The sequence below is a fragment of the Sprattus sprattus genome (assembly GCF_963457725.1).
Source record: "Sprattus sprattus genome assembly, chromosome: 4".
In the NCBI taxonomy this organism is placed as follows: Eukaryota; Metazoa; Chordata; class Actinopteri; order Clupeiformes; family Clupeidae; genus Sprattus; species Sprattus sprattus.
Genome location: NC_137923.1, coordinates 24,184,880 through 24,201,963, shown reverse-complemented (window position 1 = coordinate 24,201,963; position 17,084 = coordinate 24,184,880). Strand labels below are relative to the sequence as shown.

Below are 17,084 nucleotides of genomic sequence, written 5' to 3'. Positions count from 1 at the left end.
CATTCAAGATGAGACCTCTTGTTATGCTACACGTCCCATAGTCCAGTGCGTTTGAGTATATGCGTACGTCATCTCCCTCTCGAGAGGCAATTAGGGGGCTAATTCAAGGAAGAGAAGCACACTGAGCCAGAGGTCTCTCAAGCACGTGATGCCTTTTGCCACGGCAGAAAGTGCTTAAACACCACCACCTGCCCTTTGGCCAACACGACATGCCAGCACACATTAACAGCCTCTAAACCAGTTGGAGGCAAACCGCTGTTTAGATGAAACAATGACGCGATCACAAATGCCTACTGGGCCTAATCACCATCCCGAGGAGGAGGGAAGGAGAGAAACGGCAGTAGACGAAGTTCCATTGTTCACACTTGGGCAAGCACTTGTTACACCAGTGGCTCTTGCTTCATTTGTCTCAGTCATTATGTGCACACAGCGCTGGCAGTTACGAGCCCGGCAGTTATCAGCGTTGCTCAGTGATAAGGTTCTAGATCACACACACACACACACACACACACACACACACACAAACATGCGCGTAGGCAACAGATGTACACTCACATCAACACACCCACACAGATACACAGGACTAATGTGGTGGTGCAAATATCAGGTTTGTGCTGCCACTACACCAAAGATATTGTCATAGCTTCTCTGCCCCTTGCAATAGACTGATTCATATTTAGTTAAATGCAAAATACCCTCACATGTGTCTTTATGACCAATCTGTCGTTTCAAGTACTTCACTGATGGGAATTTACAGGCCACATGACGCAAGGGTGTGAACTCACTGGTCAGATTTAGGATTGAATCCATCTTTCCCACTCAGTGTTATAATACATAAGGTGGTGCGTAAACACCTGCTGATTTTTACATCCTGGTGAATTCACCAGCCTATGATGAAAACACACAGGTCTTAATGCCTTTTCCCCTCTGTAGCAGCCTATACAGTGCTATAGTATACATGCCTTTCCCATCTGTAGCAGCCTATACAGTGCTATAGTATACATGCCTTTCCCCTCTGTAGCAGCCCATACAGTGCTATAGTATACATGCCTTTCCCATCTGTAGCAGCCTATACAGTGCTATAATATACATGCCTTTCCCCTCTGTAGCAGCCCATACAGTGCTATAGTATACATGCCTTTCCCATCTGTAGCAGCCTATACAGTGCTATAGTATACATGCCTTTCCCATCTGTAGCAGCCTATACAGTGCTATAGTATACATGCCTTTCCCCTCTGTAGCAGCCTATACAGTGCTATAGTATACATGCCTTTCCCATCTGTAGCAGCCTATACAGTGCTATAGTATACATGCCTTTCCCCTCTGTAGCAGCCTATACAGTGCTATAGTATACATGCCTTTCCCCTCTGTAGCAGCCTATACAGTGCTATAGTATACATGCCTTTCCCATCTGTAGCAGCCTATACAGTGCTATAGTATACATGCCTTTCCCCTCTGTAGCAGCCTATACAGTGCTATAATATACATGCCTTTCCCCTCTGTAGCAGCCTATACAGTGCTAAAGTGTACATGCCTTTTCTCATCTGTAGCAGCCTATACAGTGCTATAGTATACATGCCTTTTCCTCTGTAGCAGCCTATACAGTGCTAAAGTATACATGCCTTTTCCCATCTGTAGCAGCCTATACAGTGCTATAGTATACATGCCTTTTCCTCTGTAGCAGCCCATACAGTGCTATAGTATACATGCCTTTCCCCTCTGTAGCAGCCCATACAGTGCTGTAGTATACATGCCTTTCCCCTCTGTAGCAGCCTATACAGTGCTATAGTATACATGCCTTTCCCCTCTGTAGCAGCCTATACAGTGCTATAGTATACATGCCTTTCCCCTCTGTAGCAGCCCATACAGTGCTATAGTATACATTTCTTGCTCCCTCTGTATCAGCCTATACAATGCGATGCTATACATAAAGGCCCCTGGATGAAACATTGATTTTAAACATTTTAAGCAACAATACTATTCTATCTTTGTTTTGTACAACTTTGGAGTGAAAAAAGGAAAGGAGCACCATGCAAAGGTTTGGGCACCCCGAGCTTTCTTTAACATTTACCAAGGTCTCAGACCTTAATTAGCTTGTTACAGCTATGGTCTTTTCACAATCACTGTTAAAAAAGGCCAGGTGATGCACATCTCAAAGCTTGATAAATACTGACTCCTCAAACCTTGTCCCAACAATCAGCAGCCATGGGCTCCTCTAAGCAGCTGCCTAGCACTCTGGAAATTCAGATAATGAGTACAAAGCAGAAGGAGACTATAAGGAGATAGAAAAGCATCTTTAGGTAGCCCAGTAGTTATGTATTTAAGAAATAGCAGTTAACCCAAACGGTGGAGGTCAAGGTGAGGCTTGGAAGACCAAGAAAACTTTCAGGGAGAACTGCTAGTAGGAATACTAGAAAAGCAAATCAAAACTCCCGCTTGACTGCAAAAGACCCTCTGTAAGTTTAAGCAGACACTGTAGTGGTTGTGCACTGTTCTACTGTGCAGTGACACCTGCACACATATGCCCATAATGAAAGTCATCAGAAGAAAACATTTCCTGCGTCCTCACAACAAAATTCAGCATCACAAGTTGACTGTGGACTAATTAACTTTTTGGAAAGTTTTAGAGAAAAAAGGGTGCAGAATTTCATGAGAAAACCACCTTTCTAACAAGGGTGGATCGATCATGCTTTAGGCTTGTGTAGCAGACAGTAGCACAGGGAACATTTTACTGGTAGAGGGAAGAATGGATTGGATTCAATTAAATAACAGCAAATTCTGGAGGCAAACATCACATTATCTATAAAAAAGCTGAAGATGAAAAAAGGATGGCTCCACAACAGCATAATCATCCTAAACACACAGCAAAATTCAAAAGGTTTTGCACTGGCCTTTACAGTCCCCCAAACTAAACAACACCGATAAAACTGTGGATAGACCTCAAAAGAGCAGGGCATGCTAGACATCCCAATAACCTAGAAGCCTTTTGCAAGGAAGAATGGGTGAAAATCCTCCAAAAAAGACTCTGGCTGGAAAAAGCAACATTGTGATGGAAACTCCAGGTCAGTCCAGACACATAAACACACAAATATATCACACACACACAGGTCTTAATGGCAAGGCCATTTTTGGGTGTCACCATGCCTGTAATACACATTGAAAGCCACTCAGAAATACTCCAAAAGTAAGATACTGTGTTCATTTGAGATGAAGTGCTTGTTTGCCAATAACCCAATAACCTTGAGCTTTTTTCAAGAAAGCTGGAAGTGAGTAAGACAATCCACCTGTGTCAATACCTACGGTGGATAAGTGCTTGAAGGAACGACATACTTTCCCTGAAAATTATCCTTGGGAGAGCTCCAGCTATACCTATATAAAGCTAAGGTGCCAATGAACCGCACCCATACTATACAGTCAAACCCAACTACACTTGATCTGTGTCCTGGAAGGGAAAGAGCCCAGTTTTGTATTCAGATGTGCCTGGGGCCTATTCCGCTACAGCATCTGTATCTGCAGCAGGAGGAGAAGATTGATAAGGCCAGGGCCGCGTAATGAATCAAACGTGAAGATTCTGTCATCAGCTGATGATGAAATTACCTGCTGTCACAGTACAGTATGAGACATATGGCTAGCAGCTTCTGTCCTAATATGCAAAACCACAAGGAGAACAAGGGAGGTCAGTGTTTACATTAAATAAGAGTAAGTGAGCAATGAAAATCCCATGATTGCTTTAAGAAGACAAAACATGGAAGGCTGTGGAGATATTTCCAATGGGCTCTTAATTTGGTCCTGCCAAAAATGTACAGGTCACATCACCAACTGAACTCAATGAAAGCTGTTTGAGGATATCAAAAGCTGCACATGTGTGGGTAAGTGTGTTGGTGTGTGTGTGTTAGTGCTTATGTGCTGATGTACTCTGTTGCTAATTAGAGAATGTTGATCACCCACACTGGCTGTTTCATCAGGGCTTGATGGCATGTGTGTGTGTGTGTGTGTGTGTGTGTGTGTGTGTGTGTGTGTGTGTGTGTGTGTGTGTGTTTTGTCTGCTTGTGTGCACACAGGCACTCATTACAGGCCAGGAATGAACCATTCCAGAACCACTGGCAAATTCCAACATCTATCTGCAAGATCAGTCTCCCCTTCATATCCTCAGGAGATTGGTGTGTGTGTGTGTGTGTGTGTGTGTGTGTTTGCATGTGCGTTTTAGCATGTGCTTGTGTGTGTTTTAGCATGTGTGTGTGAGTCTCATGCGTGCCACTCCATTCAGACGTGCCAAATGAAATTCTGAAATAACGAGATTCATGGATATGCATCCCCCCTCCCCCTTTCCCTCCTCCTCCTCTTCTTGTTCTTCTTCCTGCATGTCCTTCATCCCTCTCTCCGTCTATCCCCACGGCGACGACAGGAGTCAGAGCACATCGGAAAACAAAGACGACCCATGTTTACTCACCAGCGTCATAGAAAAAAAAAGGAGCAAAAGATAATCAAGATAAAAACTAGGGCACCCATATCTCTTCCTGTCTTTATCTCTCCCTCTCTCTTTCTATCGTTCTTTATCTCTTCTCATGTGCTCTTTTTCTCAGACCCAGCTCATTTGAGGCAAATGGTAGGATGTGTTATTGTTGTTGTGGTCTCCCTCAACCCTTTTTCTTGCCTCCAGTGGGTGGGGTGCCGGGGTGCAGCCGGGCGACACGACGCCTGTCAATATTAATAGCATTCATCGTGCCATAAAGACGATTAGGCTGGCTGTCACTCACCTCCCCCATACAACGAGGAAACCGCAACTGACTGCTTCCTCCACCCCGACACGAGACAGAGAGAGAGGGATAGACACAGACAGAGACAGACAGAGACAGTGAGAGAGACAGAGAGGGATAAACAGATAGAGACACTGACGGAGGGGGTGAGGAATGGATGAAAAACAACAAGTCTTCTCAGAATCTGCCCAGACCATCTCCTCTGTCAGTTTACCTCATAAATATGCCCCATACTCATTCGTTTTTTCCCTCCGTCTCTTTCTTTCCTTCCATTCCATCTACAAGATGTAGCTTTGTCTTTCTCTTGCTCTCTCTCCCCCCCATATCATTTTTCTCCCTCTCCTTCTCCCCTGCTCTCTATTTCATATTTTGCGTTAGAGAAGCAGGTGATTGATGTCAATAATAGCCATCACCCAAAGTAGTCTGCGAGCGAAATCTCTCTAATTATCGGTGCTTAGCGCCAGCCCCGTCGTAAAACCAACCTACAGAGGTGGCTAAACACTGCGCCTTCACGCTCAGCCGTGTAATTACAAGCCGGGATAGCCCGACAACCCGCCCCGGCAACCAGCCGGGGCTCGACAGCCACGGCAGCGGTGTCGCTACGCTAGGCGAGCGGACTGAACGCCGCGACCGAGAGAGTGAGAGAGAGAGGAAGGAGGGAAACGATTCTTCACTGAACAAGGAGGGGCACACACACACACAGACAGACACACACACACACACACACAGAGGACTGAATGTGTGGAGAAAAAAGAGCAAGATGTTCTGATCCAAAAAGCTCCTTCGAACATTAGAGAGAGAGAGGGAAGGGAGAGGGAAAGGGGAGCGGAAGGGTGAAAGAAAGAGAGCGAAAGAGAGATAGACACCAGAGTAGGAGAAAGGAGGCGGATAACAGAGGGTTGTTTATTTTTTCATCCACCGTGTGTTAAAGCCCTTTGTAGCTCACACACATCTGTGTGCACGTGCACACACACACATAATCAAAACACACACACACTTGCTCTCACGCCTGTTTCACACTGAAAGAACACACAGAATGAGCAAAAACAGAGGTAGAGAAGAGAGAGTGAAGAGGAGGCAGAGAGGGAGGAGGGAAGGGAGGCAGTGGAGCAGGAAAAGGGGGAGGAGGGGGGGCCTCTTCAGACAGGCAGTTGCGCTTTCGTGCGACTGAAGCAGCAGCACTGGCTCTGAGTCTCACCAACAGCAGAGAGTCATTTGTCAGGAGAGACGGAAAGAAAAGAGAGAGAGAGAGAGCGAGCGAGAGAAACACACCAAGGTGCGGTTGTTATAGCAACCTCCTGCTCTGGTGGCCCCTCCCCCCAGCCCCTCTGCTGATTGCAGTGGACAGCTTTGCCAATAATGTACAGGAAGCAACCAGCCATGGCTCAACCTCTCTCTTTCTCTCTCCCTCCCTCTCCCCCCTTATTCCCTTGCCAGAAAAATGACAGCATTTTTTTAGAGAAGGCGCTCCATTACAGAGGAGACCAACCTGCACTGATTTTCCACAATCGCCATTTTGGTGGGTGGCTCTGCCATCTCCTGATAACAGAATAGCACATTAAAACCAGCTCTGCACTAATACAATATGTGGGTAAAGCAGCCACTGTCCACAAAAAACGATCTCCGCTTTCTCAGCTTAAACAGCTGACCTGTGTTTGACAGAGAGAGAACATTAAACATGATCTCTTTAAAACAACAGTGGTACCATGACTTCAGCAAACGCATTTGACATGAGGTATCTACATACAAGGTGTCTACATATCCACTCCTCTACTTCCTGCTCCTGTCTTTTTACCTATCTTTCGGAAGAAAGAAACTCAGTCATCCATTGATGACAAATGCCTCCTTCCCTTCCTCTTCTCCCTTGATTCTGCCCATCCTATCACCCTTTCAGCATCAACAGAGCCCTGCGGTGAGGGAAGACGACTCCCAAACTTCCAGACACATACATTCCCACATGTACTTACGCACCCGTTTACCTTCAAACCCATTCCCATCCACTGCCACAAACCTCAAGGAGCAGTCACTCCCATCTGTAACCTACAGGGGGGCCCGGAAAGCCACTGACCTTGCAGTCACCTTCATACTCCCATACATGAAGCACAGTGCAGACATCAGTGTGTGGGCAGATGGATGTTTATGGATGTATTTTGAGTGACAGATGTATCCCTAGACAGTAAACCTAGAGGACTAATAAAAAACAGGACAGACCCTCAGATGCTAATGAGAATAATCCCAATGGTCGGTTCAAGGAATTTGATGGATGAAGGCTTTGATCAAACTCTAATTCAAAATAAGACAAACCCCCTTAGAAGGAGTCTGTTGTTCAGCCCAGCGCTTGTTAATTAGATACTTATCATTTCCAGAGGATGTGCGGTTAATATTCTTGTATGAATGAATATCAAGTTTCAGTGCAGTTGAGTGGAAGTACTGTGGCATGTCTTGGTGATGACGCAGAAGGTTGTGGCATCAGAAGATGAAGTCTCATTCAAAGCAACGAATTCTGGCACAAGTCTGGCCCTGACCAGACGTGCATTTGGCAAAAGCAACATCTTTGTAAATACGTACACACACACACACACAGACACAAACACACAAACACACAGACACACACACAGAGACACACACACACACACACACGTGTTTAACGAAGCGAATGCATTTGTTTGAGGGCACACACACTGACTCTCTCTCACACACACAGAGGAATGACAGCGGATGTACATCCTTCCTCCTAAGCCAGACTCATGTGTGTAAAGCATGTGTTTCCCCAGGCTAATCCACGAGTCTGAAGGAGCATGTGTAGGGTGGATGTGGATGGCTGTTTAAGCTGCCAAGAGAGAGAGAGAGAGAGCTAGAGAGAGAGAGAGCGATAGAGAGAAAGAAAGAGAGAGTGAGAGTGAGTGTGTGTGTGTAGGCATGGTCCAAAGGATTTTTGTTCTAAGTTTTACAAATCATTACACACACGCACAACACTTTACTAAAACAAAGTATCTATAAAGCATTAAAAAACACATCTTTGAATGTTTATAAAATATTCATGATGCATCATAGTGATTGATGTACATCCGCATAATTACTTATAAATAGACATGCCTGCATTCATAAAGCATTATGATATTGCAGCCCGAAACAATTATTCTTATGAAAGCTTGTATGATAATAAACATCATTTAACATAAGGCAAAGATGTCATCGATGCCATTATCAAGAGGTTAAAGAAGGTTTAATCAGCATTCTGATACTTTAAGCTGTAAGGGCTTATACTACTACATTGTTGAGCTTTATGAGTGCAGTAATTACTATGTATAAATTATTATATATACACTTATGTCAATCATTATATGGCATTCATGACCCTTTATGAATGTGTCTAAATGAAACGTGTGAAATCGGTAACACTTTACATCAATCCAGTTTTCATAAACTTAATACCATGCTTGCACCTCTATCTCTCTCTCACACACATACAGACACACACCTGCACTCACAAACTGAGAGCCCATCCCCTTGAGGTCGTCAATTTCTGCAAGCTGATTTATAGATGATTTGGACTGAAGTAGCTTTAGGTGTTTGGGCTCATTTGAGTATGTGTGTGTGTGTATACGAATGTGTGAGAGGGTACTGTATAAGTGCTTGTTTTGTGTATAAGTGTGTTTGTATGTGTGTGAGTGTGTATGTGTGTGTGTGTGTGTGTGTGTGTGTGTGTGTGTGTGTGTGTGTGTGTGTGTGTGTGTGTGTGTGTGTGTGTGTGTGTGTGTGATGCTTGAGTTCATCAGACTGTGAAATGAGCTCATTATGGCAAACGGCCCTTTAATTAACAGGGTGAAAGGAACACACACACACACACACACACACACACACACACACACACACACACACACACACACAAACCAAAATCAAATTAGAGCCACTTCCGACACTTAATATGTGGCAACACTAAAATATGAAAATATTCAGATTGCCATCCACAAATGTAGATTCTACACCTATACTAAATTGTGAATCAACAAGACACACCGCATAGCAGTGTGTAATATGATCGCAGCATGAAGTCAGATAAAGGGCAAGAATTAAGTGAAATAGCAAGATATTGTCAGTTCCAAGAAAAGTGTGCAAAACATGGGTAAAAAGTTAGTTGTTTGTTATTCTGAGTGAAAATGTAAGGAACTATAGTTTGTGGGTGTAGTGACTGTACTCTGTTGGGTGTGAAACAGTACCTGTGAATTTGAGCTTTTTGTGAAATGTGATTGTCACAAATTGTCACAATGTGAGCTTTATTGTATAACTGTACTTGGCATTTATTTACAAAGTTTTAAAACATATGCATGCTAATTTAAAGTGTTGGATTATTAGTTGAGGGCAGGAATATGCCTCATTGTGGAGTAAATGCTTAATGACCTACTAGGACAGGAGTATATGGCCTCATATATCAATAGTATGGTTAAATATAGCTGCAAGCAGTGACCTTCGGCGTCCAAGCAGTTTGGGAAACCTGGCCCAAGTAGTAGGCTGAACGATTTGACCGCTTCAACAGGTGAAAGAGGACCATTTTCATTAAATAAATGTAACATAAGGATTTGAAAACAAAATAAATGCTGTAGATAGAAAGAGGAACAGAGGAAAACATTGTTGTAGCATATACATCTTATGGCTTATTTGTTTGAAATTGGGATAATAGCTGCTATATGCTAATTAGTGATAATTCACAACAACGATCATAAATCCATTTAATGTTGAAATACTTTCATCCTTCAAACGTAACTTTGCAGGAAATCTTGCAAAAGTGCATTGTGTGACTTAAGAGCATTTGTATGCAAGTGCCCATTTCTATTAAATTAGCATGAAGCATTAACTAAATTCTTTAAAATAGCATCTAAATTTCTCTTTTCTGTCTGTAAAAAAGTATTTTCACTCCCCCTTTCTCACATCTCTCTGGTCCATCACTGATACTGCACTGAAACCTTCAGAACCTGATTTAAATAGGCAGACCTGCTTGATTCAGCAACTCATCTCTATTTATGATCAAACTCAGAAATATATATAGTTTTTTTTCAGTCAAACTATTTTGTATTGCTCTACATCAATATCTTTTTATGTCCAAATGGTCATGAAGACACTCATCTGAACCTTTGCACTTGGATTAGTGTTATTGTGTTGGATAAAAATTGTCTTCACAAAAAATAAGGATACTGTGGACCACCAAGTCTAAGAACAGCAAGTGGTTTGGGTGTAGTTAGTTTCCCTTATACTGTACAATGTGAGGGGTTTAACCAGTGTATAAATTACTTATCAGCAAGCTGATGCAGACCGGTAACGGTAATGGAATGCTTTAACTCACTGTGATGAGAAACTCATTCTCAATAGGTAAAGATAAAGACATTGCTGAACATTTTACAGAAGAAAGATTAACCTCAATAATAAATAATAAAGATTCCCTAATACAAGACAGCTAATACCACCAAGTCTACTCAACACATTAATTCGTTTCACTAAACTCTGTTGTGTAATTTCTGCACGCGCAGTAAGCACACCATGCTAGCCAAAATAGAGTCCTTATTCTGCAATCCCACGAGAGCGCTGGCATCAGGTGCCAAATTAACACCCCCTAACCCTTACCTGAAGTTCACTTGTCTTTTCCAGCTTATCCTCCACTCCCCTCCCCTCCCCTCCCTTCCCTTCTCTTTTCCGCTCCATCCATCCCTCACTCCCACCTCACTCGTCTCCCTCTCTCTCCTCCCCCTTCCCATCCTCCTCTGCCAGAACTTGGTTCCTGTCTGTGGGATACAGAGATTTAAAAATAAACCTCAGCACAGTGTTCCAGCCTCTTCCTCTGCTAGCTCTCTCTCTGTGTGTGTGTGTGTGTGTGTGTGTGTGTGTGTGTGTGTGTGTGTGTGTGTGTGTGTGTGTGTGTGAAGGCGTTCCTTTCTCTCCCCCCAAAAAAACGAATCAAAAGCTATTGTCAGATTAACAGTCCGGTATATCCAACATGGGAACTGACATAAAAACACACATTTCCATTTTGTGTGCATGTAGTGGAGATGAGACTGAAAATTGGGGGGCAGCTTTAGCAATGAGTAGCCAGGCATATTAGCACTGGGTATTAAGATATTGAAGAAAAACAGAGAGAGAAAGAAAGAGAGGAAGACTGATAGAGGGATAGAGAAAGATAAAAAGAGAGGGAGACAGACAGACAGAGAGAGAGATACATAGAGATAAAGAAAGAGAGGGATACAGACAGAGAAAGAGAAAGCAGAGTGTTAACGCACACAGCTTTCGCTCGTTGAGCACTCCCGCCTCCTCCTAAACGACACTAAACACGCCCTCCACCCTTGCACCTCTCCCTCTCAACCCCCCCTTCTCACTCTCTCTCTCTCTCTCTCCTTCCCCTTCTCTCTCGCTCTCGATCCCCTGTTAATGGGCCTCTGTTTAAACACAGGCTGTGTTTGCGCTGCAGCGGCTGCCTGCGTGTTAAACACAGCCCCTGAAATCCTACGCCAATCCAATAAAAGGCATCAGCCGCCCAGGGAGAACAGGCAATTACTACAGCCCGCCCCACACTACTGTGAGAGAGAGAGAGAGAGAGAGAGAGAGAGAGAGAGAGAAAGAGATGGGAGAGAGAGAGGATGAAAGGAAGATAGAGATTTATACATAGAGTGGGCCAGAGAGGAGGTAGGAGTCTAAGGATGGATGAAGCTCAGAAAAAAAACCTAGACTGGGTATGGTGGTGATAAAGAGAAGTCAAAAAGGCCTGGGGGGGGGGATGGGGGGTGAGGTACACAGACACAAAGAGGGGAGTGACAGAGGCGGGGTGGAGATGGAGGGGTTGGGGGTGGGTGGGAGACGGATTCAGAGAGGCGAGCTGAACAATAGAGTGCTGCTGGCCGCCAAGCCAGATCTCCGGCACAGGGCACACGCCTCTGTTTCCGCAAGGGTGGGCCCTGCACTGCACATGGAGACAGACTGGCGGACACACGCACACACACACACACACACACACACACACACACACACACACACACACACACACACACACACACACACACACACACACACACACACAGGGCCCTGAGAACTCCACACCACCTGCCCACTGTGTCCCTGCACCCTGCATCACCACCCAATCATGTGACACCCACCCACACAAATGCCCTCATGAAATAAAATGCCAGCACACAGTTTGACTAAACATAGCTAGCCCAGGGCAGCAATCACACCCAATCGTTTCTATACACACATATCTTTGTCTGAAGAGTCTAGAAACTATTTTTTTTTTTTTTTTTAACCCATATGACTTTCCTCTGTTCCACTCCATACTACACCACCTGCTAAATCTCCCCATAAACCTGATGCAGGGACCTTGTTAGCATGCTAATGTGGCTAATGGGCTCTGTGTTACTGTACATGGCTGCGGCAGGGGGTAAAAAAAAACGAGCTGCCGCCACTCCTGACGGATGCTAATTATGTGGATCTGCTTCCTCTCAAATGAGCCATTACACACAGGCACGACGGCTGATATACACACGGCCGAGGCCTTCACAGGGTACACACAGGGAGGGGGGGGGGGGAGGAGAGAGACAGACTGACGTCAGGTCCAAGGCTATCACAAACAACTCCACATACCCTTCCCATACCCCTCATGACTCCACTTAGCAGCACCGTCATCCACCCAAGGTAACCACCAGTTTCCTAACACATTAGACATAACATATGAAACATAAGAAAAGCACCATGAACACACACATACACACTCCCACATGTTAACATTCATCTATTTGTTAATGGCCACAGGCAAAACTGGGACGCATCCATGGCTTTACAGCCACGGTTTAAATCAGACCAGGCCAGATGGATGCATGTACAAACACACATCATACACACACACACACACACACACACACACACACACACACACACACACGAACCAACCCACACATAACTATTCTGTTTATTTCACACAGTATGCACACTTCTCGTGTGTGTGTGTGTGTGTGTGTGTGTGTGTGTGTGTGTGTGTTGTCCTTACCATCAGCAATTTCAGAAGTGCTGACATAGCAAAAGAAGGGTAAGAGAGAGAGGGGGAGTAAGAGAGAGAGAGAGAGAGAGAGAAAGAGAGAGGGAGAGGGGAACGACACTCCCTCTCTGACTCTCCCTCCATCAACAAACACATGCTGTGGTGGGCCAGCCTGGCAGAGGAAGCAGTGACTAGTCGCTGAAATATGAGAGAGGGGGAGAAAGAACTGGGATGAGAGACAGGGCGAACAAGCAGGGAGAGAGAGCATGAGAGATTAAGAGCAAGGGATGCAGCAAAAAAAAGCAAGGAAGGAAGAAACACTGGATGAGACAAGAAGAAAAGAAGGATCTAAGGAGGATTTAGTGTTGGTGTTCCTGTTTGAAAGCACAGTTAGGTTCACTTTCCTCTGAGTATTTAGCGCATGGCAATTCACAACTCCTTGTTGCTGAGGGACTGAGACAAAGACTGAGACAGTTAACAGTTAATTAAGAGTGAGAGTTGTCAAGCTTCAAAGCAAAGCAATGGAAAAGAGACAAAAAAAACTAAATATAACCTACATAGTAATGAATTCTGGGCCTGCTTGCATTCTGTCAAGGGAGTGTGAGGGACAAGCCTGTGACTTTCTGGAGTAAACCCCCCCTTCCTCCCCCCCACCCCACACCCATTGGTCTGGAGCCTGAGCAGACTGAGCTGCACTAACCACAGAGTTCACCACCACCACACCTTTTGAGGTTTCAGGAGGAGGGTGGTTTCTCGCCTGTAATTTCACTGTCTGTGCTGCTTTGTCGGAGGGCTTAACATTCTTGTGCGCTGAGCGAAGGCTGTGACAGCCAAAAGGGAGGCGTGCACCTCCCCGTCAGCCACAGCCGGCAGTGGGTTAGAAGAGGTCTCTCGAACATCAGCCATCTTCTATAGAGCCTTTAGGTACCTACACCAAAATATCCGACAGACAAATACAGTAGATAGAAAGAGAGAGAGAGAGCGAGAGAGAGAGAGAGAAAGAAAGAAAGAAAGAAAGAAAGAGAGAGAGGCACAAGGAGGCCCTTGTTGTTGAGTCACTGATGCTTTGCTCTCAGAGCAGTCATGAGGTTGGAGTGACTGTGGAGGGGAGGGTCTTCAGAGTCAGTGTGCCTCTCTCTTCTTCTCCAGTACCTGTCCTCTGCAAAGGGTAGTCAGACAGACGGACAGCAAACCGACATCTCATGACTTCCTTCTCCCATAGCCACCACTGTGCTTCCCATCCCTTGGCCTGAAATGTGTTCTTCTCTTGCTCAAACAATTTGTGAATACAAATAGTTCTCTCTCTTTCCCTCTCTCACATACCTTTTTTTTCTTTCACTATATATGCCTGCTTATCTTGTTTCTAGTGTTTACTATCCAGAATTCAACCACCAGACACCAAACAAGCACACTTGATTATTCTTCCTCCACTCCTCTGGTTGTAGCCACTCAACTCTCTCTGCTAGGTCTGGCTTCCCTATTTTTAGAGTTCTGTCACTTCCTGTTCCTGGAGTTGCACCACACTGTGGATAGTGAGAGAGAGAGAGAGAGAGAGAGAGAGAGAGAGAGAGAGAGAGAGAGAGAGAGAGAGAGAGAGAGAGAGAGAGAGAGAAAATATGAAGACACGGGGAGGAGAGGGAGCGAGTGGGATGAGTTTGAGGGGCAAAGCAGATTTGTGCATCTCTCTCTATCTCTCTTGTTAGAGACTTTGAGAACACAGAAAAACATGAAATAAGGAGAAAGAGAGAAAGAGACTGAGAATCCCAGTAGAAACCATCTTTACCCTACATTTATCATGGCTTTACTCAAACCTTCAGCTGGGCATCTTATATCATCATATTAACAAGATCAAAAAGACCACTCTCTTCTTTCCTGAATGCCTAAAGGTGTCTGTTGACAATATCAACATGGAAATAAGATGTGTTAGCCTGAAAGCATGGCAAGCAGTACGATACGAAAAAGTACGATACAGGTACAGCCTTACAACCTGGAAAACCTATGGCGTTTCAAGGAATAGCAGTGCCGTTAGAAAACATTTCAATCAAACCAGACTGTGTGGTACGGTTACACAATATAATATTTACACGCTGTGCACTGGTGAAGGCTTCACAATCCACTGACATCTGCACCGGACTGTGTACGACAAGGCTGTGGCTAACCCTGGTATAAATAACTCACAGTAGAGCACACAGCAGGTATGATGCTGTATTTGACCACCGTCGTTTGCCTGGCAGTGCACACACTGTATATTCCCCAGGACCAAGGCAAAAGTCACACAAGACACACAAAAACCCACCACTGACTCCACGAGGCCACAACAGTGCCCCTGTGCCACTCGGACTCAGAACAGCTCAGCGCCAGCCTGTGGACTCGGCCTGGTACACAAAGGCAGACAGACACTGCAGGCAGGGCTTCCTCCGAGCTAATGCAGCCTACGCTGTGAGGGGCACACACGCAGTGCCCGTCAGGAGCAACAGCCAATATCGATGGTGATGCGGGCTCAGACATGACCGGGAAATAGGAAGAAAGAAACAGAGAACCGGGGTAAGAAAGCAAAGGAGAGAAAAAGAAAGATAGAGAGGAAGAAAGGAGAGAAAACTAATAAGGGGCAGAGAGGAGAGAGAGAGGACCAGGTAAAGAGAGAGAAAGAGAGAGCTGCAGGACTAGAAGGAAGCATAGCAGTCCTCGCACTGAGGGAGTTCCGCCTCGGTTGTGGCCAGATGGTCAAGTCAGCTCTGCTCCACTGTCCCCACCAGGACCCCTTTGATAACATTTTGTGTGTGTATGTGTGTGTGTGTGTGTGTGTGTGTGTGTGTGTGTGTGTGTGTGAGCGTGCGTGTGTGTGTAAGAGAGAGCGAGAGAGATAGACTGTACGTGTCTGTGAGTATGTATGTGTGAGAGAGGAGTGTGTGTGTGTCTTCTTTAAGGCCCTTTCATCAGAGCTCTGGTATAAAACATAAACTATGCGCTCAGCACCTGTTACAGAGCATCTGCGCACGCGCGCGCACGCACGCACGCACTCGCACACACACGGCAGCAGAAAGGTGTGCAGACACAAATTTGATAAAAATGGAGTGGCTTTTGTCTCCAACCTCCTGTTTTCTGCACAGCTAAAGAGGAGAAGGAACCTTAAGTATGTGTTTATTTACTTCTCTCTTATACATGTCAGCACGCACTCACTCACACATACACACACACACACACACACTTGGGCTTAGGGACACTGGGAAAGGTTTAGTCACCTGCTGTCTGAAATGAATGCACCAGACGAATGAGAAAAGAGGATTTTTGTTGTCTGAACATGTGTTTTAAATCCCTCACCATTACAAAGCTCAACCCCACACAGACCACACACTGATCATGGGCCCATCACCCACACCCAGGATGATGCTATGTGGGCCAGATAGCTTCATTGGTGAGCCACATGCAGATGCACCACCATCAGTGTCCAAGCATGGAAAGATAATGCCTATGTGTGTGCGTGTGTGTGTGTTTGAGAGAGACAGAGAGACAGTTGTGTGTGTGCGTGTGCATGTGCATGTGCATGTGTGCGTAGTTGTGTTCGTCTGTGTGTGTGTGTTTGCCTGTGTGTGTGTGTGTTTCTCTGTGTGCAAGTGCATGTGTGTGCAACTGCTTGGCAGCCTGATGAGAGTGCTCAGTTTGCTCAGGGGCTGAGGATGCAGCCAAGCTGGAGCGCACAGGGCCTGTGTGTGTGTGTGTGTGTGTGTGTGTGTGTGTGTGTGTGTTTGTGTGTGTGTTTGTGTGTATTAGAATGTGTGTGGCAGTCTGCCTTCACAACAGGCTCTGGAGGACGCAGCGGCTGGCTGGGTTCAGCTTAGCCAATCATGCGCCTAGGAAGGCAGAGCTCCCGGCGCGGCGAATAGCAATGGGGGGGGAGGAGGACAGTGTGAGCGAAAGAGTGAGCGAGCGAGGACTCAGAACGAAAGACAGAGAGGCAGAGAGATGTAGGTAGACAGGGAGGGAGAGGGAGATGCTTCTCTGGCATCAAACAACACTGACATTTTTCTGTACTTTTCTTTTTTCCTCCGCTCCACCCACTGAGAGAGAGGGAGAGGGCTGCCATGGCAACAAAGTGAATCTCTGACATGAGCATCCCCTATGGCAGAGTATTAACAATGTCCCACTGGCTATACAGTGCGCCATGCATTACTCTGTGAATATGTGTGTGTGTGTGCGTGCGTGTGTGTACATGTGTGCGTGTGTGCATGCATGTGTGTGTGGCGTGTGTTATCTGGCACACTTGTGAGCTGCAACCCCACCAGGATTTGACCTGCTGAGTGAAAAAGCACAGC

General features: G+C 45.5%; 1 protein-coding gene across 1 annotated transcript in view; it reads right to left on the bottom strand.

Annotated features, from left to right (window-relative positions):
- Positions 1–17,084, bottom strand: part of maml3 (mastermind-like transcriptional coactivator 3) — a gene marked incomplete at its 3' end in the record, with an annotated part of 109,978 nt that overhangs the window by 50,206 nt on the left and 42,688 nt on the right. The gene's annotated exons all lie outside the window — the stretch shown is intronic.